The 27,067-nt window shown below is 31.4% G+C and overlaps 2 protein-coding genes across 9 annotated transcripts in view; one reads left to right on the top strand and one right to left on the bottom strand.

Moving 5' to 3' along the window:
• LOC132904908 (rap1 GTPase-activating protein 1) overlaps window positions 1-27,067 on the top strand; it is a 256,345-nt gene that overhangs the window by 172,460 nt on the left and 56,818 nt on the right. The window lies entirely within an intron of this gene.
• The window catches only part of LOC132904923 (uncharacterized), a 292,582-nt gene that overhangs the window by 83,537 nt on the left and 181,978 nt on the right, over window positions 1-27,067 (bottom strand). The window lies entirely within an intron of this gene.

Here is a 27,067-nt window from a genome sequence, read left to right on the forward strand (position 1 = left end):
GTAACTGTAACCACAAAGATCAGCTTCGCGGTAATTTTCCTCTAACAACCCGTTACTCCATCGTTCTGCGCTACGAGACGCTTTAAAAAGTCCTATTTTCCCATGACCGGCCGACTGATTGGTTATGTGTGCGTAATGTTGCGTTCACGCTAGAGATGCTGTTATAACCTTATCGATAAATATCGATAATATCGAAAAGTTATCTCGACGTATTAAGATAACTCGATATATTGATAATATCCTAACGATATCGATAACTGACTACGTGCACGCGTAGTAATTTCAAACGAGGCGTGTCCCCTGTTTGAAAACTTGTATTGTCAAGACGATATGATCTATATGATATGATTATCCAAATGTATATGATCAAGTGACATAATGAAATACGAAAGAAGTTAAAAATTTCTCAAGCTTATTTTTAGATTACGGATTTTTATCCATTTGTGAGAAGTTTGAAGATATAAAAATGCATAAGATGCATATCATATGCAAAGTATTTAAAGTAGAGTACTTATAATAATGTTTAATACATAAAATAATTTTTTACCTGGATTCCATTTGTTTAATTGGTGGTATATTCACAAAAGTCTGAATGTACATAAATATTCGTAGTTTACTTATGATTGTCTTTTAAATATTTATGTACATTGCTAGTAAATATAGCTATTCCAATTAACAAATTATTTCTTAAAAATAGGACAAATTCGTTTTAATGCGAGAATAAGGCAACAGTTACGGTATACTAACAATCAGTTCGAATAAGACAAAAAGGGATAAGGGAGTAATAAATATATTATCTATATGTTACATTTTACTTTAGTCGATATAATTAACGATATTATCGATATCATAATATGTATGTAGAAGTTATCGATAATGTATCGATAATTGTTAGCAGCATCTGTAGTTCATACTGAAGTTCGCAATCAGCTCGCAAGCAGATTCTGAAGTTTGTTTGCCAGCAATTTGGTCACTTTCGTGAACAGCTTATAAACTTGCCAGCGACTACATATCCGCTCAAGAGTTCGCGAGATCATTATTAGAACGTGTGTAACATACGATGCAACACGTTATTAGCACGTTTGACCATTTTTCTTGTCAATTTGCAATTTATATTCGATGTGTGATTGGTGGTTGGTTATAAAATGAACATTGCTGTGTTAGTTTCTATCAGAAATATATACTTCTTCGTTTGAAGACTTTTCTCTGTCAGTATATTTCTTCTGTTAGGATGTTCTCTTTTTCATCCGACGCTATATCTTTATATTATTGTGTATATAGCTGATACGGGCAAGAATTTTTGTTTATACACTCCTTTGACTCTCTGTAGAGCAAATTTATTTTTCACGCTTCGCAGATAAACTGAGTCGTTTCTGTACAAGTCTAATCTTTTACTGTTCTACATTTTTTAAATCCTGAAGAAATTCTAGAATACTTACTAATATCTTTACTTCGTTGTACAATCAAATTTTCAAGTAAAAATCTAAAGGAAAGAAACTCAAGAATGGAATTTCATTTGAAAGATTAAATTCTAAAATTTAGTTTGTTTGACAACAACCACTTGTGAATATCGAACGAATATTATATATTAGATATATACACATATTATATCTCAATTCACTTATTTCTAATTTCAATTTATATTTTGTACCTTATTTGATAAAAATAAGGATAAAGATATATATGATAAATATTCGAAATATATTCATGAAATAATTAATTAATTGAATATATAATATTTGAAAAATATTCAGTAACCTAATCCAAACTACTGTAGTCATTGATGACTAAATGAATCAATTGAAAGTTACAATAATTTTATATATGGACATTGTAATAATTCTATAACCACTTATATTTTACTCATAACAAACTGTTCACAACTTGTAGCATCATACTGCTGGTTCTGTTGCGAACAATTTTAGATAGTTAAATGCCGTTCAAGATACGTCTTGACAGTAAAGACTGGTTCAGACACGGCCATTAGTTTAGTCAAATAGCAAATTAAGCCGAATTTACGCTGTTGATTCATCGAAAAACGTCGCTTTCATCCTCGTTTAGTGAATGGAATTAAAGTGAACAGTGTAAATTCGGCTTTACCTGTTACTTAACTAAACAACTGTCTGAATCAGCCTTAATACACGTGTATATGAGTTTCTACGCTTTGTGCACCTACACGTGAAAACCTATACGTTCGCGTAATTACTCGACGGGGCTCGGCACGACTGCCCGACGAGTTAAAGGCTCGCTTTTAACAACTTGCCAGCACGTGCTCTCGACGACAGGCACTTTAATTCTTGCCGAAGACGAACTGGCCCTGATTGGCAAGAATTACACTTGTCGTCGTCTAAAGCGAATTAAAGTTTGTTTAAAGATCAAGAAACCGAGACTTATTAATGACGTGCACGGTACGTGCTGGTTGTTTCGTTATGTTTGATCTCACCGATAGTCCTATTATGCATAGGGTCGAGTACAGGAATTCTTCTACCTGCCATCTATCCTTTAACTATGTACGCATTGCTGAGTTGCTTAGGTTTCCTCGGGTAATTGGCAAATTCCGATTGTAAAATATGCCTAGCTCTCTGCATTTGTTCCTACCATCTTGTAACTAGGAGTATTTGTTTGGCTCTGTTTGTTTAAGTGCACGCGAGTAACGCAATTTAGTATTGTGTAAATTCGAAATTGTATAACGTGCCAATGTAATTTGATTAAAGCCAAATGTTTCGGGGCCAGTGTTATGGATTTGTTGTACTAATATCTTTTTGACAAATTTACATAGGAGAAAGTAAAATGTTGATTGCACGCATACGTTTCGAAAGATAAATCTATGCTACGAAAAGAACCAAAGATATATTTTTGTGCAGAATGGAAACACGTTGCAAAGTAAAGATTATACAATATTTAGATTTTCTTTTCGAAATTATACTACCTTCCAAAAAAAAAAAAAAATTTATTTGATTTGACTATTAAACAGAATTTAGTATTTATATTGGAGATTTAAATAATTTCCTATTAATATACTGAAAATAATATTGAATATTAAAAAGGAATTACATCTTCAAGGATTCCGGTTCTATATATACATACCTATACACATGTGTACTAATACCGAAAGATTGAAACATATTTTCTTCACAATGTTGATATACTTCATCTGCTTTAAATGACTTATTATTGCAGGCTTTTGTATTATAAAAAGAAACATTTATTTTCATTATTATTGTTTTTTAAAACACCCGTTAATCGATATAATTTATTCCAAAAGAAGTTGGAACATTTTATATGACATGTTAAAATTTTTTAGATGTATTCTTTATCGGGCGATAACATTGTTTGAATAGGTAATCTAATTGCTTTTCGTAATTTATCGGCAAACATCAGGGTACGTCAAGATACATCATTCTTTATTACCTCCTAATTCTGAAAATGAACAAGTAAATATACAGCATATAACATTTCTCGTTTTCTTTTTATTTCTTTTTCTTCGCAACAAGAAATTGGCATGATTTCTTTATATAACACATAATGCTATCATAAACTTTGTAATAGCAACTGGTTATATGACTTTATTCATGTTTTGGAATAAATAAACAAATTTTCCATCTTCTTAATCAAAATCTTATTTTATTTTTTGGATTGCCTATAAAATTAAAAATTTCTTTTAATAAATTCCTTTAAATACTTATTTAATACTGAGAGAAAAATGTCTATCTAAAATAATATTTTTTACTACAAATTTTGGAACTTCACGAAAAGCCAAAAGAGAATCAATAGAGTCGACAAATAACATCGAATATACATGTGTATTTCGATGCAAAATGGTTTGTCACAAAAACCAGTGGGGTTTATCTAAAACAACTAAAATTCATTTAGTCGTTTTCTGCTATGCACATTCCATTTCTCGGTTCTCTTAATACACTGTTTTGTTGCATTCGATTGTGTTTGTAATTTATGCAAACTGAAAACGACGTTGCTGTAACGCAAGAATTATTGAGAAATTGTTTGTGAAGAAAAAATTCTCGATAAATTACACATGTATCGAACATAATTAAAATCAATTTTTCACGAATGTTATTGCTCGAACATTTTAAATTTGACTTTTCTTAATGAGTGACTTGATCTTTCTGATTTAATGTATTATGTTAAACATGAACCTGACAGTATAACACGTCTGACAGTAGAACAGCACATGTTCATCAGCAGATTGTATTTCTGTCCTGACAAGAATGAAATTGAGACTAGTTTCATTGGCAAGGATCTCTCGTTCAGCGCTTAATAACTGAATACGATTCGAATGTAAGATCTTGGCACGTCGTTCGACGATGACGTCACTTACTGATAGAGGACGTTTACTAAGTGTTGCAGGTAATACATTGATAATCACTTTATCGACGGTTTAAGCTTGATATATCTTTATCCTAATATCATCGAGAATAATGTACATATTAATGTGAAGTTCGAGTACCGTGAAATGTGTCCATTTTATCAAATTTTCTCTCGTGCTTTAACCATGTTTTATTTTAATTGAACGATTAATAAGTATAGAAGAGAATTGTTATTCATAACGCTAAGACTTTTTAATTCATGAATTATTTAAACACTTTCTGGCACGTGATCGATGAAGTATGCAGGTTTCTTTCTTAGGGAAACTAGAACATGACCTAAGATAAATTCTTGAATTTTGCATAATAAATGAGCAAGCTTTCAACGCTGGAAGGTTCGTGACAAAGAACTCGTCATGCCTTCGAAATAGTCGATTCCCTCGATATGATTCATTGGTTCTACCCACTTCGCATTAGTATGACATTGAGATCGATAATAATTTACGTAATAGACTGGCTGTAATTTAGCTAACAATCTTCCCTCGCAGCCTGTACGCGTTAGTGATTTAAATTGTGCCTACCTTTGTCTGGTCGCATCTCGTATGCGAATACATACGTCTTAAGTGTTGCCAGCATTTTCTGGTTTCCTTTTTAGTTAACTAGTAAGAACGATTTTCTGTTATGTCGCTCGTTAGCACTTTACGACTAATCTCCTACATAAAGAAATTTCTATTTTTATATGCCCCCAGTTGCCTCGTTTCAACTCGCGTGGCAGTGTTAATGACATTCGCGTCCACTTAAATCTTTCGAAAGATACACAAACGTGTTCTCGAATGATTAAACTGTTAATCCAATAGTTTATTCCGTTGCGAAAGCGATGGGTACAATTTGCAGGTAAAACACGCTCCACTCGAACCTCGGCTCATTCGATTTTCTATGAAATCCTCCATTTTCTCGCGTGCACTCTCGACGCCCCGCGTAGCTGCATTTTGTATCGACGTTCCATTCACTTTCAAATTTCCTTTTGAAAACCGCGGGTTGCTTTCATCTCCCGTAACCCCGGAGTAGCCTTCAATGCCTCGCGAAAAAACAGTTGTGACTCATAAATAGCTACGACTGGATTCGCCCGTTGAAATTTCTTCATTTGCATGCGCGTGGTAAGAGATTAAGGCCCGGACGTCGCCTGTGAAACTGTTATTCATATCTTGCTGTTTCTCAACAGCCTATTAAAAAATTGTCGTCGTAATTTATATTGCAAAACGACTGGTTTCATTATGGAAGTGGTTCCTTGGTAGTTGCAATTGTTTCAGGCTTTACGAAAACATCATCGTTTACAGTTGATGTGAAAGAAATGCGTTGTTCAATAATACATATACATGTATATTAATATGTTGACTGTCATGGTGATCATGTCGACCGACGCCAGACTTGCCGGGAAAGCTATTATTTTGTAGAAATACAAACAACTAATTACAAATCGTACATATCATATTATTTAATTAATGTTTATATGATATGTTTGAATATTACTTGTGTTATGTTTTGTGTATCGTATTTGCTTTACCTTCTTCCTTTGATGTGATTTTGCTTACATTTTATACCTATTACGACGCACGTTTATATTTCAAATAAATATAAATAAAAATTTATAAGTAAAACAAACACTCAGAAGAAGTGGGAGTACGTTGTTACTAGCTATACAATACACATGAAATTAAAATTAAAAGATTTTTTATATTTGTGGTAATGAAATATCATCAAATATTTGTATGAAATACTTATACTTCTTATTATACTTTATTAATACTTCAAGAACATTCGAAAAGTTGAGTATAGTATTTAAACTAATTTTTTATATTTAGTTCTGTGAAATTAATATACGATTAATATATAAAAGGAAACACTGCCGGAATTTAATACAAATTTATTGATTTATTTGCTATAACAGAAGGAAAAAACAATGTTTCCAAAAAATATTTGCTCATCAGTGTATTATAAGACATACTATTAATTAATTAGGTATAGATATTATCAAATTTCGTATTGTTTTGTAGTACTTTCATATAACTAAAATAACTTGATACTACGAAGATGAAATGTATAGAACTTGATAAAAAATTGTTTCATTGTAAAATAAGGGTATATATACATATTTTCAGTAGCTGTAAATGATATGGTGTAAATGATATATGTAAATATATGTATGGTACTAAATTAAGCGATAACACTTACTTATAGTTGCCGTGGATAAATTGTCATACTTACATTCACGTTAATTTGAAGATTATAGTATTGAAAGTGATCTTTTATATTTTCCGCTCATTATCAATCATTTTCTTCGAATTCTTTAAGCTGACTGAAATAACGGGATTAATTAATTTAATGTTTATATGTACTGTTTAATCCGTATATCTCATTAAATTCTCTATTGAAGTTCGAGTATTTAACTAAGAATATATACTTCATAACAATGAAATACATTATAAAATCTTATTATAAATATTTGGAAATTAGGATATTACGTATTATTTGAATATTATTTTTCCAATTAAGAGGGAGAAAAGTACGTTTTGCCGAAGCTGATATTTCTTATCTGAATGAAAAGAATTGGAGTTGTAAAATATAAATAATTTGTGATTAGTTCTTACTTCTTTAAGCTAGAATTAAGATAAGAAAACAAGAAAAACCTGTTACAGCAATACATTTGTTGCGGTTACTTCCAGAGTAAAATCATACTTATAAGATATTCATATTTAGAAATATCTTTATCAATGCCTCAGATATCATACAGAATGCATACAGAAGCAAAATTATTTGATTAACAAGTAGAAACTCTATCATTTATTCATTATGTCATAATATTCCTTTAGAAAAGTGTTTCAAACGTATCAAGTATAATTTTTTACTTATATTCTCATAAAAAGTTGTAGTTTAATTGTGGAACCTTGTACCAAGGTAATCGTGATACAGTGAGCAAATAAGGTTATCCTGTAGTTTTTGTAACTTCTCATATTCTCGTACGATATCAAATATTCCATTTGCAAGTCCCCGTAGGAAAACGTTGGCTTTCATATTTTTCCGTATTTTCTTTCCACTTTTTGAACGTGATAAATATTAAGAGAAAATATTGTAAGACACTGGTGAGGAATGTTAGAGTTACAAAAGATAAAATTCCGCGTTGTATCGGCAGGCAGAAACGTGGCCAACGAAGAGAACGTTTGTTGCAGCCATGAAAGCGAGGACTAGCTTTAAAAGGAGTCGTATATACTCCGGTTTTACATGCATCTTTTTCTCCACATTGAGTTTTATTATCGTATTCTCTGAATGAAGAATTACACGTTCAAGAATCGCATAATTTTCAATGTTTCGTTATTATCCTGAATGATACGAAATCCAGTGTTGAGAAATCTTCGCTCGTATTTTAAAACGTGCAAATTTTTAAAAATATTGAGAATGATAAGGTTCTATGTCATTTTCTGCTCGCTTAAATGAGTTTTTATGTTTTAGTTTTTCCTAGCTGAACTTTATTGATATGTTCTCTGAATATGAGCTAAAGTAATGTGTTATATAAACATAGGTTATTTGAAGCTTCATTAAAAAATTGTAACCAATCCGCAAATATGTAATACTATCAAGCGTAGTGGTACCAAGCAAAGGTTAACTCGAAGGAATTTGAGTTAATGTTTTTTGAATTTGTAAGCATATCCATTTAGTTTCATAATCAATTTACGTTTTAACACTCTCTACTGATCTACGTTTCGTGCTGCAAACATATGAGTATCTTACAGTTAATTTTATGAAAAGTAGTACGAAGACCGACGTAAATTACCATGTTTTTTAGCCCACTATTTCATGCTTAAATTTTTTAGGGAACATCTTATACGTATATATCCGAGTCAGTAGAAGTTCGTATTTCTACATTAATAATCATCTAAAAGTTGGGCATCGTTGAAAAAGTAAATGCTGCAGGAAATTTTTTAATTCGTTTCCTCGAATTCTTTTCGTTATACTGACTGCCTATGGTAGGAATAATATTTTGCAAGCGTAAAATATATTCTACAAGCGATTACAAGCAGCTAACGGTTTATTACAATAGTACGTAACGCTGCTCTTCATACGAAGTTCGAAGAGAAATATCGTGAAAAAAATTGCTAGCGTTTTTTTATAAATATCTGTTTTTATGGGTGAATTTAGTTTCGATATAATAGAGACATCCTGTGCAAAACATACGAAATAAATTGTTTTAATCTCAGTTACGTGTAACTAACGGTTTATCACAATTACATATAATTTCATCTAGTAAAAACACCATGAGCTGCGTGTACCAATTTTCTTGACATAAATTCGTACGATGAATATTTCGAAACGGTTACTGTATTATTACGGCCTTCGTAGTATCGATACACGTGACTTATCGATTTACCGATCACGAAATAAGTATGACAGTACCTACTCCCGGCGGACTTGTACCATATTTGAAATGGAGTTGAAATGGATTTGAAGTTGATGGAAAACATCGAGCTCAGTGTCATTCTATGTGATTTAAAAGAAATAAATATATATACATATAGCACTTATACCATTTGAGACAAATAATTCATTTAGAATTTGTCTAATAAAACTAAGTTTATAAAAGAATATTTTAAAGAATTTTTCTGATGTATATACATCTAGAAGTCTTCATAACTTTTTGTCCGTTTATGATAAAAGAGATTATAAATCATTATAAGTTTCTTAGTTTTCCTGAAATCTAGCTGTTAATAATTTTGAAACTATGATCTTGAGTAAATAAAATAAAATTTCGGAAATATAAGTACATAGACGTGTAATTGTCAAGTCGCGTAGTGTTATAGCGGATTAATGAAAAGTTAATTGACGATTGTATAATTAAAAATGTTTTAAGTTAAAACATAAGTTTAAGACAATAAAAATGTAACGTAATATATTTTTAATGAAGGTAGAGACAATTTAGATAAATTCAGAAATTTTTAGAATCGATCATTCTTTTATGATCGATCATTCAACAAATGAAATAAAAGCTTTCATTTTGTGAACACATAGGTACAATGTTTTTAATAGCTATGTGTTCATACTCATAAATAAATGATGTACTGAAATAGATGGAACTGTATACATAATTTTAAAGTTAAACTGGAAAATACGAAGACCCATCATGATACAGGTGTAATGTTTAAGTTTTCTTCAAAGAATTTCAAAATTTACAACCGTGTGTAATGCATAAAAATATTGTTCCCGGAAGTATTGTAAGATAAACGGAACTCTAGAAGAGAATACTTTCCGTGACTGCAAATGCGGGTATACATACTATGTAGATCGAATGCATTTTAAAAAAGCATCGCTGAGCCTTTTTTATATTCTCTCCGTCACCAGTGTTTTAGTCTACATAGAGATTCTTTTAGAAAAACGACACTGAACATACAGAATGGTTTAAAAGCTTTTATACTTAAAATTAAAACGATTACATTTGAACTTCATATTTTGAAACTTTGTATAAACATTTTCTTTCAATTTCCATATGTATACACTATCAGCCATAAGTGTTAAAATTCTTGTTGATATTTGGTGTGAATTGGATGTTTTTCTCCGCTTGTATCTGTTTTCTAGTTAGTTTATTATAATTATTTCACTGACATCATACGTACTTCGTTATGCAAAATATTAAATAAAATAAATTTTTCGAATAAGTGTAACGAGTGGGTTTTCCTATATTAAATTATCTATTTGCAATTCTCATCTTTGGTCGTTTTTAAGTAAATGATGCGACTTTATTCGTTGGTAATCGTTTACATTTAAATGAGGAAATAGAGTTACGCAAAATTAACTCCAGCGATGTTGGAATAGCAAAGTATGTACATACTTACATATTCTCCTTTACAGTTCCTTAATTTGAATTTGTCATTCGGAAATCTTTTCAAAGATGCAGAAATTTATTCATTTGACTAAACTAAAAAGTTTAATTAGGAAGGTTATGTTACAAAAAATAATGAAAAAAATTAATCTTGATATGACTTGAGTTTTTGTCCTTCAGTCAAATTTCGGTTCAAACAAACAGAAAGATTTGTAACGTTTTAAGAGAAACGCCTCAAAGAAAAAGAAAACGAGAAATTCCACGTATTCAGAGCCGTTCCTTTATATTGTTCTTGAACTTATTTTATTAAAAATACAGAAACGCGGTTAGTAGGTCGAAAGTAAGCCAAAGAACGTAACAGAATGAAAAAAACAAGATTTACTATATTCTTACTCATTATTTCAAGCTGTGCAGAAATTTCATGGCTTCGCATTCCACCTTAAACATTTAAGAAAAAGTTTAAATAATCGATGCATGGAAATAATCGATTACGTTAAGAGAGGGTAAAGCTCTCATTTGTAATCAACGTATTAACCGCTGCATTCTTCGAAGCAAAGTACGAGCATGGAAGAAGTGTGTGTAGTTGAACCGTAAAAGCCGGTCGGTCGTACGAGTAGCTCAGTTTCGTTTTAAAAGGCGCTTCGCAAAAGGGGCCGCACAGCTGTTCGTACGGCTCCTTCTCTCTTCTTTTTTCCCTATTTTGACGTATAAGGTCCGAAGCCAAGGTGGAGATTCGCGTATATGCTGGCTATGGCTGCTTCAGGAAAGAGAGAAGGGGAGAGAGAGAGAGAGAGAGAGAGAGATTTAGTGAGTCGCCATCATCGTAACGACACGTTTGCTCGGTCGCCATATAGATAGCCAGGTGCAAAGGGTATCGCAGCTGCCATACACCGTCTGCTTACTGACTAACGAAACGGCGAAAAATCGATCCATCCTAGACCGGAATCGAGCTTTCGCCTAGCGTGTGTGCAGTCCACTGAGCGGCCAGAAAATCGATACGCTAAATTACCCTTTAACCCATATGCAACGTCAATATCCTCCCTGATGTGACGCATACACGCATACACGAATTTCATCAGTGGAAGAAATTGCCTGTTGGTGCTTGAAATAGAAATAAACACATTTTCACACACACCATAGGTATATGCTTGATAGTCAGTTAATTAAAGATGTTCACCTTTTTAAATTTCATTACATTTTTCAATTTTTTCCATCCTATTATTTTTCTCAAAGACTCGAGATTTGAATATTTGCTTTTAGTAATCAATAGATTTATATTTTATTAGTTTTCGCACATTTTACACTTTTCATGAATAAAGTATTTGAAAATTTAAGAAGATATCTGAAGACATATGAAGTGATACATGAAGAAGAATTGAAAAACAGTAGATTTGAAAATCGCTTGAATTATTAGTGATGCAAATAAAAGATGTTACTATAGACTATATTATTAATTGGAAGACGTTTATTATAGTCTGGATTGCTGTTTATGTTGTCATTTGGAAAATGTTGGCAGAGTCAATATGAATCTAGTTTCTGATATCATACGGCCCTATGTAATGTAAAAAATAAATGAAAACTGGAACAAAGAATAGAATTTTGCAATATACCAGCGTTCGTTATCAAATAAAACTGAATTTTACAAAACAAATATTATTACGCACTAATACACACTGATAATAAGATAAGAATTAGTATGCGGCATACAATCATCACTCGTTAAGACAGATTGATTTTATTAATTGTGCGATGCTAAATTAGCAATACAGTACATCATTTCACAATAAAAAAAATATATTTTCTCTAAATTACATACATATATAGTATTTAACATACTAAAGTTTGGCATTTGTCAATTAATAATTAACAATTAGTTGACAATTGTACAATAAATTAATTGTAAATTTTCAAGCACTCGATACATTCCTTTCTTAGCTCATAAAGAATTGTCAACCTTCGCGTAATTGAAAGTTTCTTTATTTGAAATGGAATGTTGATGTTGCATCCTTGCAAGTCAGTTCTCTCATATGTTGCCTCGGCTCAATGTTCCTTATGGGTCTCAGGCTTAAAATTAATGAAACATAAATATAAATTCCCCTTTATATCAAGCGAACGGTCGTATTCTTCGAATATTTGGATTTTTTTGAAAGGTTAATGTGAATGGACAAAAGTTAATATCGGTGAATTAAAGTTTATATTCATTAATATTGTATAATCATTTATAGTAACTTATAGCATTTAACCAGGATGTGTCCTTTGTCTAAATAATTAATTTTAATTTATATCGTGATTTTAATTATGAAAATCAAAGTTAGATCAAAATATCGGTTTCAGGAATTTTATAATAAAAGGTGGTTATTTTTGCCGATAAAATTTTATAGTGCATTTCCTTTAGTAATTTTAACAAACTAGTGTTAGATTGTCATATTCCTAAAGCACACTGCAAGTAATTAATTTAATGTATATTACATAAATATAGGATTTTCTTCTTCAGAAAACTTCATCGTTTTAACTAAACATATTATTTTATATTTTTTGAAAATTAAAAGTGAACTAATTTCAAATAATTTATTTTGTTAATTTTATTGTTATAATAACTGTAAATAAATAATCTTAAAGAGCAATAGCGTTGCATTTTGTCATATTGATACTTTGACCCATTATATTTCAATGAAATTAACTGCATGTTATATTTTTGTAATTTATTGCCATCCTTTTTGCCATTCATGTCATAATATATATATTAATATACGGAAAAAGTGCAATATTACGAAGAATATAATTTATTGACCAATATAATTGATGAATTGCAAACATTAAAAGAAAATTGCTAGTTGCTACATTATTATTTTTGCCTTGATCAGAATTACATGTTTCTATAAACAAAAAATTGTTCTAGCGACCCAATTACTTCTTTCTTTCGATACCTTTCTTTTCTTTAGTGACACGATGATGTATAGCATCGGTGTAATTATCGATCTTATCGTGGAATTCAAATGAACGTTGAGAGCTTCGCGAAAGGTTATCGTAGTCGGATCGAAAGATAATACGCTGGAATTAGCTTAAAAAGCAAGTGAATACGTGCAATCTGGTATTGAACGTTTCATTCACTGACATGAAAACAGCTTGATGTTCTAATACAATGTAACCATGTTTACGATGGATCGTGTGATCGTTTATGTAGCCACTAATTTCACGTTATCGACCTTCACCTCCTTTCGAAACGAGTATACGACACGTTTGTCTCTTTCAAAACAAAGGACAATAAACGCAATACAAATTTTCATCCGGTGTCAGATAGAATTAATTAGGTTAGTGGAAGAAATTCGAATAAACGGGGTTTCTTTTATATGTATCTCCTTTTTGTTCATTATACATGTATACTACCATTTATAAGTATTAGGACAACTGCTGGTTTCATGTAAAATAAATCGATGATAAATAATCTAAATTATACAGGAAACAATTAATTTGTCAGATTCAATATATATTGTGTGTGTGTATAGCAGAAATTTGTTAAAACTATTTGCTAAACATAGTAAAATATAATAATTACGTGTTAGTTAGTTTTCTAACATAAATTATATTGCAAAAATTTGAGTTGCATTGAACACGAAACAGTCAAAAGTATACTTAAAATTTAGAAATGTGTTGCAACATCATTTATGGTATGCATACAACCGAATTACAACAAATACAATATTAATATGAATGTTAACAATATGATGTCATCAAAATAGTGGATAGATGTAAAGAAAAGAGAACAGTATATAATTCTATTATATATATCAAGTTTATGAGAACACTATTCTAATATTAAATATTGATTCTTTATAAACTTAATGACTTTTTAACTTTGAAGTTTTCGTAAATGTGTATCAAGCTTTTTGAATCTATGGCTCCTTTATACTTTTTCCAATTTTTATAATTTTCAAGGATATCATAGTTATGTTCGTTATGATGTAAGTTCGTGCTTATCGAAAAAGAAGTTGAAATTGTTTTTTAATGAGTTTTTTATCTATATTGGGCAGAAACTTAAAAAGTATCAACTTTGTATATTCAAACAGCCATCAAGTAAGTATTAAAATCAAGGCTTTAATTAATTGAACGTTTATTATGAATATATTAAGCTTTATATATAATGATTCGTGATAAATTTTCTAATTATACATAAATAAAGATATCATTTCCGAATAAGTATTTGGACATAAGAAACTGCTTCTCCGCAGTCAAAATACATCTTGCGTAAATTAGATTTTTAGTAGAAAATCTAACGAGCTTCTAAACGCATAAGTTTGAAGAATAAACTCACGAAAAATGCAAAAATATCAAATTAAATGTAAAAATTACGAAGTTCATAATAAAATAATTTATCCGCATCAAGTATGTAACTGATCGCAATAGGAACAACAGAAAAAAAACCTATTATTTGATAGGTATTTCGTAAATGATCAAACTATATAGTACCCTATTATATTTGCACCATAATTAGTTGGAATAGTCGGACAGATGGTGGTTTTATATTCTAAATGCCACTCACTCGATAGTGAGCTCATTAATCTCTAATGACTAACGAACACTGGAGCGTTAATTGGTATTATACGCGTTTGATTGGTGCCCTATTAAGCATTCGTTTTACCATTTTGATCTTTTTGCTTGAGAACATTAAGCGCCGATATCAAGGGAACAAGTAAATCTCACGACTTTGGAGTTCACATGAGGATAATACAAATTTCATCGTCCGCCGTGTAGAGAATAGCTGCATTCAAGATATTCTCCCGTAAATTTTCCATCGGGGATAATTTCAGACGATGTATTTTTAGTTCCAGAGAGAATTAGTTTATTAAATAATGATTAAGTTCAGAAGGGACTATAAAAGTTCCATGGAATATTCTAGAAGATTTTTATGAAAATTCCCGTTGTCTACATTTCGCAAATTTATTAATACCTTTTATTGGTTTCTGTTGTTAAATTTATTTATTGTGATATTTAAGAACTTAATTTTTCTCTGTTTAATAATAGAAATGCTAACTTTGTACAATTAATAAAAGACAAAAATATATAAATATTGCTATAGAATGTGTAATAAATTGTAATAACATAATTAATCATTCCAGATTTCTAGCGGATGTTCTTCAGAAACAATCATAATCACAGCTTCCTCTATAATTCTTGCATACATATTATCCGACAAGATGTTTATCAATTATTCGAGCTAAATGTATCTATCTCTATAAATATTATATAACTTGAAAACACAAATCTCAAGAATTGTTTAATGTTAATTTTGCACTATATAAGTTTTTAACTTAAAGATATATTACGTGATATACTGGAAAATTGTTTTGGTCTTGTTTTGTATTATAAAAATTCCTGTAACTGAAAACATTGTATTTTTAAAACAGAAGGACAATTTGAAAATAATCAATTGCATTCACGAAATTCAAGAGCATTCTTCTCTGCTCATTCTGTTTATAGGTCCGCATTCAGAGCGATTCGAAACGTAATATGAAAATAGTGTTATATAACATCAAACTGATAGTTTGCTTTGTCGGAGAATGATTCATAGTGGGGATGAAACTTCTATTTCTTTAGCAAATCTTTATTTAAAATTCATATCGCGAAACATGCTTGTTTTATCACGTATCGTTTACGCGGCATTATTAATAATCGCATAAAATTAGACATTATGTAAGCACGTATGTTTCAAATACATTGTTTAATTTAATTTCTTTTTTAATTTATTTGTCAAATTTTATCGTTTTACATACTATCAACTTTTTACAGCATTTTATGGATTTTTTGCTATTAAATTTTTTTCTCAATTTCCAAGTTCAATAATAAACAAACATTTATTATATACGTCATATTTTATATATTTTTATATTATTTTTTATATCATCCTTTTTGATTTTTAAAGCACATATTTTCGTTGTTATGTATAGAAAAGAATTGCTATTAATATTTCTCTCATACGATCAGAAACATAGTGTACAACATTAAATTGAGACACATAGATATGTACAGTTTAAACGGAATTGATTGTTAGTGAATGACAGTATTATAGATAGACAATTAAACTTTACTATATTCTTAGAAAGTAATAGTTCCTTCAATGAAACTTTGCTATAAAAATGCCACCATATAACTTTTTACTACAAAATTGAGATCATATTAAGAGAATAGTAAATTAAAACTTTATGAGAGTTATAAGAGCTTGTGGGGAAGGGAAACATCTTTAGCTTGCTGATATTGTAGATAGCTTTTAAACTGAGAAGTAACTCTTTTTATTAAAGCCGCAATTTATTGTTTACGTTCTATTTTTCGTTCTATTATATCATGTAATAAGATCGTTCGTCTTGCAGTGTTACATTTTAAGAAATAATGAAAAGACGTCGCTTATAACAAGAAGCATGGATAGATATTGCTTGTAACTTAATAACCTAATGACAATGATGAAATAAAGCTAAATATTATGAATGTTTAGTAAAAAAAATTGTTTATTACTATATATACATAAATCAGATTACACATTTCTTTTATGACACAGCAAATTTATTACATTGTCGTTCTGACTACTCATAATTGAGATTATGTGCTATAATATTAACATTGAAACATCAATTGTTTTAGTATTTGGAATATTTTCCTCACAAGTAGGTAATCATTTATTCTTGTTATTCTTACTTTATTGTATCGAAAATTTTTGATAAAATATTCTTACTGGAACACGTTTTGATAAAAGAACGAAATACTTTGAAAACATAAGCTAAATAATTTAGTTAATCGTTAACCCACTTGAGGAAGTTGAAGTCAATTAAATGGATCTTATTTAGGAGTAACGATATTGGACGCTTTTTCAAATAAATGCGAATGACCTTATTACACAAGCGAATTAAAATAAATTCTGAACTTAATACAAAGATGATTCATGCCTGCAACAGATGGATACTCGATCATGATCAAGCTGTAGGCAGGAAGGTTTTGTTTTGCCAATGATTAAAGGAAGTAACATTTCCTCCGCTGTTTATCGATGAGACGGAACAGAAGGCGTAAACGACACGTAGTTTACACGCAGGACGGAAGTGGTTCGTTTTGCAAATGAAAAGCATAAGATGTAACTTGTAAAGATAGAGAGCATCTTCGACTTGGTGACATTCGGTGGTACGCACGGATAGGTATAGATTGGATGTTGTTAGTGGAAATGACCGTGGTTCACGACGACAATTTCATTCCTGGCACACCTTCTGCTTTATGTATATACGAGACTGTACATGGGCGCGTCCAACTATGCGCGCCCGTACTGAATTATTCATTCCCGCGGGAGACAGCGTTTCTCTTGTTTCTTTCTCCTTCTCTGCCGTATCGGATGAGAGAAGAGGGCTCCTTTTTTCCCGACTTTCCTCCTTTCTTCTCTTCTATCTACATTTTTTTCGGACGTACAATCTGGCCAAGAGGAAATCCGGCCGTTTAGTTGGCGAAATATTCTGGAAATTCTTCGAGCAGAATCACTTTTTTGATTTTTCTCGCGAATCTTCTCCGTCAAACAGCGGATTTCTCGACTAGAATTTCTATTTGTCGAAGCTGTTTTGTTTTCTTTCCGACCAGATTCCCAGGAAATTCCCGAAGAAAAGAACGCTTTCCTACCTTTTCGTGTCAAGATAACCGATTCGAGAAGATACGTTTCACTCAAACGCGTTATTGTATCCAAATTCCTTTACTTTCTTGTCACAATCGAGAGATACGTTTCTTGACTTTTAAAAGAAATGATAAATTTTCTTCGTCCATTTAACATAGTTAAAAGCTTTTTAAAATCGGTATAACATATCTGACTGAAATCAACCGGAAAATGAAATTTTAACTGTACGAAGCGTTAAAATATTTGTATTCTTAATTGTATTTTTTGAATTCATAATTTTTACGATTTAACAAAATCGAACGATATTTGCAGTTATCGCGTAGTTCAGCATAGCTTCATCCATTCATAAAAATGATAAATGACGTTGCTAAAGCTCAGAATATCAAATGTTTAATATATGTGCATATTCAATATTCTATTGCATTCGTATGCGCAGTAAATACTAAGTACCTCCATCAAGCACGGTTTTCAATTTTATGTTGATCCCACCTCTATTGTTATTTATGCAAAACATATTCCCAATTTTTTGTTCGTAATGCTCGCTCTTCTGAATTGAGAAGAAGTGACTTGCAATGTCGCTATAATGAGTTCATAAAATTTTCCGACGTACGTAAGTGTCTTTCGTCGAAGATATTGAGGAATTGTGCGATGACTTAATAAATTTTTATGACAGAAAATTCTAACACTTGAACGAGCATGAAATGTGGACATTGCACCGTTTAGTGTAATCGCAGATATCGCTGCCTTCATAAACATTTTTTGCGAGGTAGGAAAACGATTTTGTATATAAGTATACTGTAGGATTGACGCGACGCGACGTCTTCTTCTGTGAATGCAGTCAATTTACGTTTTTTGTTTGCTGCAACTCTGTTACCAAAGAAAGTAACGAAGATACTGGCCATTATAACGGTGTGGCTGAAATTTTTTTATCATTCTGTGGAAGAACGCTTTTTATTTATCCTTCTCCGAATTCGTTTATTTATTTTTCTTAATAAATAGAAGACTAGAAAAATAAAATCTAGTCGAGAAGTAAACAATGTACATTTATGTATATAACAATCCAGATATTGAATTAAATAAATATTAGATCGTATATGTGAAATAATTATTTCCTTTGGTTAAAGTAAATGTAATTTTCCGTTTCACCGTAGTAAATTTATTAAATTCAAGTAGATATTGTACTAGAATCGATACACTTTTACCGTGAAAGTGTATACTTACGATATTTTTTACAGCTGCTATTGCCGAAAAATTTTGTTCCAGTGAGTTTTATGAAATCTGTGCACACCAACCTTGTTCTTTTCTTTCGAGGCTGGTTGAGACTAGTTTCGAGATTTTACTTGCTATCGCTAAAAGAGAATTAAGGAAACCAACGAGGGATGACAAACTTTTGAATAGAAATCTCTTCATAAACTACGTTAATAATATTAGTACGACTTTGCTCGTGAAACAACTCAGTTTAAAATGAAAGAAAATGATTCGAATATTACATTATTCATTATACTAGACACTAAAGAACTCTCGATGCTATTTGAAACAACAGGTACGTGAAATAAAATATCATAAATCGATATTTAATTTTAAAATCGTCGCCATGCGATAGACGATGTTGTTTAATGGCGTTAAACTTTGGCATGAAAGTGAGAATAAGAGACAGAGATCGGCGATACTAATTATGCGAGAACCTATAAGATTAATTACCGATCGATGATGCAGCACCGTGTAGTTACTACAGTGGAATTAATTATCGCGCGTGATCGGTACGTAGTCAATCACTGACGTAATTAACGTAGATATGCAAGAAGTTTTATCTTTCTGTTAATTTTTCTCTTTCTGCGCAATTATATTCGGGACTCTTTCAAATCCTGGTGACGATGAATCTCACGCGAGTTACCAACGCGACATAATTGCTTCGTTTCCCCTTGTTACATCATCGCTTACGACTGGTTCGAGCTGCAGCATTCTTTGGTATGTAGCGTGTACACGCATACATATGTATATTCTATGACTAGGTTTTTACAGTTGTAACTGGACATGCATGTAAGCACATGGATATTTTTCGAGCCACGTGTATATATATACAGTAGGAACCCGTAGAACGCGGTACTCGTACAACAGGATCAGAAATTTGTTACCGTGACCTTGTATAGCGCGATTGCAAAATTGCTTAAAAAGATTTTATGCATGTGGCAATAAATTTTAAAAGTGCAAAATGATTGCCTTGAATATACAAAATAAACAACGACGGTATATATTTGTAATGGATCTGTTGCGCTTGCCTTCTGTTACTGTCGCAGGCTTGATTCATTCGTTTCATGCAAGTGTGTGCGTTTTTGAATTGACACGAAAATTGTGGTCATGAGTTAACTTTTGTATGACAAGGAGAATTTTACGTATTATGTGACAGTTATCTCTACATAGAATTAGTACAGAATTAGTTGTGTTACTATTACAGAAAAAGTATTTATCTTAGTTTTTATGCTGTAAGTGCCGTATAGTGCGGAATATATCTGGGATGTGTGTGTTCTAGGCTATTTTACTGTACTTATGCACATTATTATTTCCATGAGAGTTTATGAATTAGCATTTGCTGCTTTTAACATTTGTTGTATTTCACTATTTTCATCTCTGACTGTCTCTTGCTTCTGCCTCCGTTTGCTGTTTCCTGTTAATTCTAAATCTACAGGTTTAGGCTGCATATTTTTCCATTCCCATTCAGTCGTTTTATGGAAATTAAATTTCCTTCTAACGGTGCGTAGAAGGAAAATAGCAAGGTTGGTGTAAAGCGTGTAATAAGTGCCTCGACAAAATGGGATACGTTATGCTTTAGCAAGTTTTGTATGATCTTCAAGTAATTTTTTCGCTCTTATAGGTTGCTTTGTAATACTATTCGCGAGCATTTGTGTACAAGTACTGTACCTATTTCAGTAACCGCGTGTGTTCTGAAACGACCATTAGTACTTATTCTTCCGCGGTTCGTATTCTAATGATAAATATCCCCTCCGTCTGACAGTTTCTGTCCGTGTTTCCGTCTGCCTACCTGTTTCTGTCATTTTATACCACAATCCCCATAGGTAACCACTTATATATGTGTACAGTGTACAGCGTCGCGTTTGCTCGGATGGGTGTGACTTTGCATATGCAACACGTACGTCGGTATCACGGAGCATCACGAGGATATTTGCAGACGCATTTACGTCCATTGTACGGTGTCACTCACACGTGCCAACGAATCAACCTCTGACATACACTTTCGTTTTTTTTATTCGAGACTCTACAAATCATCTATCAAAATCCAATAAAACTGATTTCACCGAGGTTTATTAAATTTATATGACACGCGACATATTGGATTTTCCGTTTCGTTATATGAATGCTCATAAATTGTCTGAGTATAGAGTATAATTAATCGTAAGTTGTCTGACACAAGAAAATTGATAACACGGTATCAGCAATGCACGATATGATAAACGTTGTAAATTAAATATCATTATTTTTTTAATGCTACTAATGTATTTTAAAGATGATTGCCATTTGTTGCTTAGTAAAATTGTTTAATCAGCATGAGCGTACTTCACTTAATTATATATGAATATTTCTGGAACAGATTGAAATTTTGCAGTTATACGAGTATTCTTTTAACCAGGATTTTACGAAGTACGTTTTCATATGTTAGATTAAGTCATAGGTAATTTTGTTTTCTCAGTAAGTCTGCAAGTTCTCCATTAAATAACAATCTTCATTTCTATCAGTATATAACATCCAGCGATCTATAAGATTATTATTTCTATTAAATTAGGTAATTGATGGATCTCTATTATTTAATCCTTTACGTTTGTTAGCTAAATATCCTTTTGATATTGAGAAAAAAGTCTATCAACAAATGAAAAAAACGCACTGGGCTACTGGATCGAAAAATGATAACGATCAGAATGTCCATTCTGAAAGGATTAAGTATCTTCTACGGCAAGTAGGAAATTTGTAAGGTACTGTTATTTGAATTCTGTTGACAAAGTGAGGTAAAGGTAAGAAAACAACGTTTCTCTCGATCCTTTGAACCGGTTAAGACCAGATAAAGTTTAATTTTGTCACTAATACGTGCAGAAATGTTTGACTTGAGTATACACAGAAAGGCGATGCTATGCAAAGTCGATGGCGCGCCCATTGCATTCGCCGATCGGTATTGCATTATATTCTGGGCGTGATTTAGTCTTTGACTTTTCTCGGAGAATCGCAGATTTGTGGAAATCGGGGGTGTGCAGCTACGTTTACAGAAGTGGCTGGCATAAAGGTACGTAAATACGAGTCACACCGTGCGCCGTAGCGGTTATGCGGCCACATAGATGAGCGATGGTACGCACACACGATGAGAAAAGGGAACGGGGAAGAAAGAGGAGACGAAGGAAGAACGATGAATCTGCACTCACGCAGTTTGCTTAGGGTCGAGGGATAATGCAGCAAACTCCCCGGTTTGTCAGGGGTTAAAAAGGCCTCTCTTTTTGCCGATTTTCCGTCTCACCCTCACGACTTGCGTTATTAATACGCGAGTTGCGTTCAGCCTTTTCCTTCCCGCCCTTCTACCTATTCCTCTCTTCTCCGTTTTTTTCTCTCTCCTTCATCCCTTTTTCTTTCTTTTACGCTCTTGTTTACTCTTGTCGTTCCTCGGTTAGCTTCAACTCTGCCCGCAACGGCACACCACGCGAAACTCATTCGACCTACCGATTCGTCTACGTCGAATACCAACGTTCGGATATGCGTTATTTTAACTCGTCTAATGAATGTTTTTTCATTAAAAGAAACATTTGGAATTCCATGACGATCATAGATGTGAAAGACGTGCTCAAAACTTGTCATATACCCACTGCCTTCTCCGCCTACGCATTAGAAAGTTCTGCATTATTTAAGGATGAGTATACTCGGAGACAATTCATGGCAACTACTTATTAAGAAGCCTTTGATTAATATCGACTGGCAATATTTCCTAAAACAGTGTTTATCCCTTCGTCGTGGATTATTTTTTATGCCATGCTTCTGAATTGGATACATTGTTGCTTTTTTAAATGAAAACTGAAAATAAATAATGTAAAACAAACATCAAGACTATAACACACGGAATGATTCATAGACTATATTTACATCAATGGAATTTTTTCCGATGTATTGGATTAAGTCATGGCATAAATAATGTGGTTTTTCTGAGAGATAAATTTAGTCTAATGCAACTTGTGATGAAATTGGAATAGAGAACTTAATAAAGAAAAATAAATAATTGCAAAAAGATAAGCGAAACTGCATTGGTGGTCGAATACCAACAAGTAATTTTTTATTTTCTAATAATAGAAATAACTATATTAATTATATATCATATTTTATATAAATATTACGTCCTCTTGCATTTATAGGATAACCTTTTGCTTATTTCCGCTCTAACGTTATTTTAAATTACGTGTTTCGATTATTAAGGAATTTTATTTCACTAAATTTGAGGAAAATATGGCAAAATAGTTATCCAGTTGTTATTTGAAATTTACGTTAATGATTTTTTCGAGACTTTAAAAATCTTTACTGGTCGAAGAAGAACAAGATTAGAATATGAAAGTTCATTGAAGAACGTTGCAGGGTTAAATTATATAGACAGTTCGATAGTTTAAAAGTGCTGAGTCTATCACAAGGTAGTAAATGCTGCTTTTAGTGATTAATACGTATAATTTGATAAAACTCCCATGCTGTTACTACATATCAATCAAAATTCTCGGATGCTTATGAGTGATAGAGTACATGTTCATAGACCAAGAGAACGAGGTTTAACGCATATAATCGTAGATGCTGTTGAAAATGTTAAATAGCTCAAATTACTCAAAACAAATTGAACAAATATTACAGGTACTATGTACAGTAAAAATAATGTAGATTTAGATGTTATGCATTATGTCGATGTAATTTTTCACGCCTTATATTTTGATAAACACGTTACACTTCATTCGTAACATTAAATTGCAAATATGATTTCTTGTACGATAGAATATTATTAACTTCGATCCTTTTCCTCGGTGTGATATACTTTGCAATTATGATTGATTACGTCACGTTTCCTACTTAAGAGCTTCTACCTCCTAACTTGCAATTAAGAAGGATGTAAGTAATAAGCTTGAAGCACTATTATCTCATTGTTATAATCTTCTGGTGTCTGAAAAAATCTTTTACTTTTCAAAAACCACGTTTGACAGATTCCTTTGTAAAATATTCATTATTGTAAACTTAATATTTATAGATAGGAATATAATATAATATATATAATGTATATACTGATATATAATAATAATAATAATAATAACAGTAATATAATATAAATACACAAATAGATAAAATAGATAAAACAGATAAATGGATGAAAGACTTATAATCACGAATAAAGTGCAGATTAATCATTATTCGTAACAAAAAGAAAGGTTTTGATTGTAACAAAAAATTTAGTAAACTTAATTCAAGAAGCAATTTTTCATAATACGAAACTCATTGAAACTGGACATTTTCTCAAAGCTATATTAAAATAGAACGGCATGACAGCGTGTAAAGTATCTTATTATAAAAATACAGATAAAAGGGTAATAAGAGTGGTTGCGCTGATAATGACAAGCCTTTGTTTTCACGTAGCATGCGACGGTTAAAAGTAGCTCGGTACTTTCAATTCTGAAACGGAAAACCTTATTTTATTCTGTCACATTAGAATTGCTTTTCTTTGCGTTCGATTTTAATTTCCTTAACTTTGTTTGAATGTTTTTTTCAGATACTTTATTAATATGTACATTCACTTCTAAATTTCCGTGTGTCTTTCTTAATAATATTCTGTATGAGTGCCTTATATTTTAACATGAAATTCAAAACATTATCGTTCAAAACCTTAGAATCACTTTTAATTTTCACAGTTATTGAAAGAAAATAAAATCTAAACTAACATAATTCATTATTTATTGTCTTTAATAAATTATTGTAGCCTTTCTTGTATTGTCATATGTATCCTTTATTTTTCCGAATATTATTATATAATAATATTACGTAATAATACACAGAATTCTCCAATTCGAAATTATTTTAATACATTGTAAGAGAAATCTATGGCACTTCGTGTCCTCGTTAAATAATTAACTTTTTACAATACTCAACATTTTTAACCACGCAACGTTAAATATAAGCAGAAAGAATTGACAATACACGTTGTTTCAAGGATCGAATCGTTAAAACATTTCGCATAAACTGATAATTATAAAATAACGTTTTTGCTGTATGTTGTTAAACGTACCAATTTAAACTATAGAACAATTGGGACGCGTATTCGTTCTTTTTCACATTAAAAACTCCAGCTTTCCTTCTCACCAAATAATTCAGTCGAAGCTTTTAAATCGCGGTGTACGCATGGTTTCAATGGAAATTTCAATATTTGAAACTGTAGATTACAACGTGACAAAAAAACTACAAGGTTAGACAAGTGAAAGGAAAATCAATAAGACAGTATATATACTGCTTTTCTTCTATAGTCTTTCATGACACGTCCTGTGAAAAATAGCTCTGATAGAGATAAGAATTCATTGGGCCTCTAACAAGTTAAACAACAGCGTTGGAGATAGGTTTGTTCAGTTGAGTTTCGCACGGAACACATTTCTGTGATCGGGGCGATCGGCCTTTATCAAAGTATTATGCTCCTTCAATAAATTCGACATCGGTATTGCAAGCAATACATGAGTCAGACACGAAATTGGCTTCTTATCGTGACTACCCGTGGTTCAATCGATTCGTGGAGCTGCTAGTCTCTTCTTTCGTTTCTTTGGCATATAAGAACCGTATCGAAGGATGGGTGGAGCCGTCTATTACTGGTCCTTGCCTAGGAAACTTTTCCTTTTTCTTCTCCCCTTACAGTCGTTTGCATTCTCCCCTAAAATTCCAGGAACAGAGATATGACTAAGATGTAGCCAAGGGTATCTCTCCCTTTTCTATGTTTGCTTCGTTACCAATGACGCAATCACTCGTATTTGATACTTTCAATCTAGATTTTGTAGAGAAAGATCGGCTAATTAAGTGATTTTGCTTATATAGTTAAATATAATAATAAAGTTACAGGTCTTGTTCATGTCAATTCAAATGTTATAATTGTTGTTATATAAATTGTATTAATTAAGAATCCCACGGGAAAAGAGTTAAGAGAGTACTGTAATATAGTAAATACATACCTACTAATAACAAGTACCTACACAGTTATTAAATTAAAAAAGAATAAGCCTTTTAGTGGTAGATGATGAACGTACGCAATTCTTTAACAAACCTATAGCATAATGTTATGACAATTATTTTTGAAATGTTCAAGATAGTGGCAAGGATTTATATTTAATAGATATAATTTATAATTTATATAATTTAAATTTATATTTGATAAATAGAACAAAGCCCAAGGATTTAATGTGAAATAATTAATTACAGTAAGTCTATTCCTGAAGGACTATTAATCTGCGTGTACCTTTTCGCACGCCATACTGACGTAGATCACGTTTACTAAATGACTTATTGTGTGTCAGTTGCAAACTTAAAATAATTTAATAAAAAAAAATTTTAATCGCTTTCATGAATATTTTACATTTCGTTTGCATATTTAAATTTTAATATGAATGTAGTAAATATTCATTATCATAATATATTTATATGAAATAATATTTCAGCGTACAAATTATATTTCAAACTTTCAATACATATTTGATTGGTTAAAAGAAGACAATGTCGAGTTGAATTCGCGTGACCCTCGAATTTCTATTTTTAAAGTATTTTTATTTTCATATGCTTTTCCCTAAAAATATTTTCATTCTCGTACAAAGAAAGATCATAGTTTTAACGTCGAATCAACAAAAACGTGCGTTTAATCACGCTACATTCTTTAAGATATTTTCTACTGATTCGTTATTTTTAACCAATAACAATATTTTAAGTTCTAGGGAAATATGAAAGAATGTTTCATGCTACAATTTTTCTTAAAAATCTTCTTGCTTGTTGAAATGAGTGTGAGATTGAGACATAATTCGAGGATTATAATAGAGTTAATCGTATTAAATTTAATCATATTTGCTTTTTGTATTAATAGCAGTATCTACAAATAAGACATAGATACATATTCTTTCACGCCAAAGAGTAACCGTAATGAAGCGATTGTAAAATCACGTAATTTCGTAATAGCATAATATGCAAGTGACAGAA

The sequence above is a fragment of the Bombus pascuorum genome, chromosome 3 (genome assembly GCF_905332965.1).
Source record: "Bombus pascuorum chromosome 3, iyBomPasc1.1, whole genome shotgun sequence".
NCBI classification, from domain to species: domain Eukaryota; kingdom Metazoa; phylum Arthropoda; class Insecta; order Hymenoptera; family Apidae; genus Bombus; species Bombus pascuorum.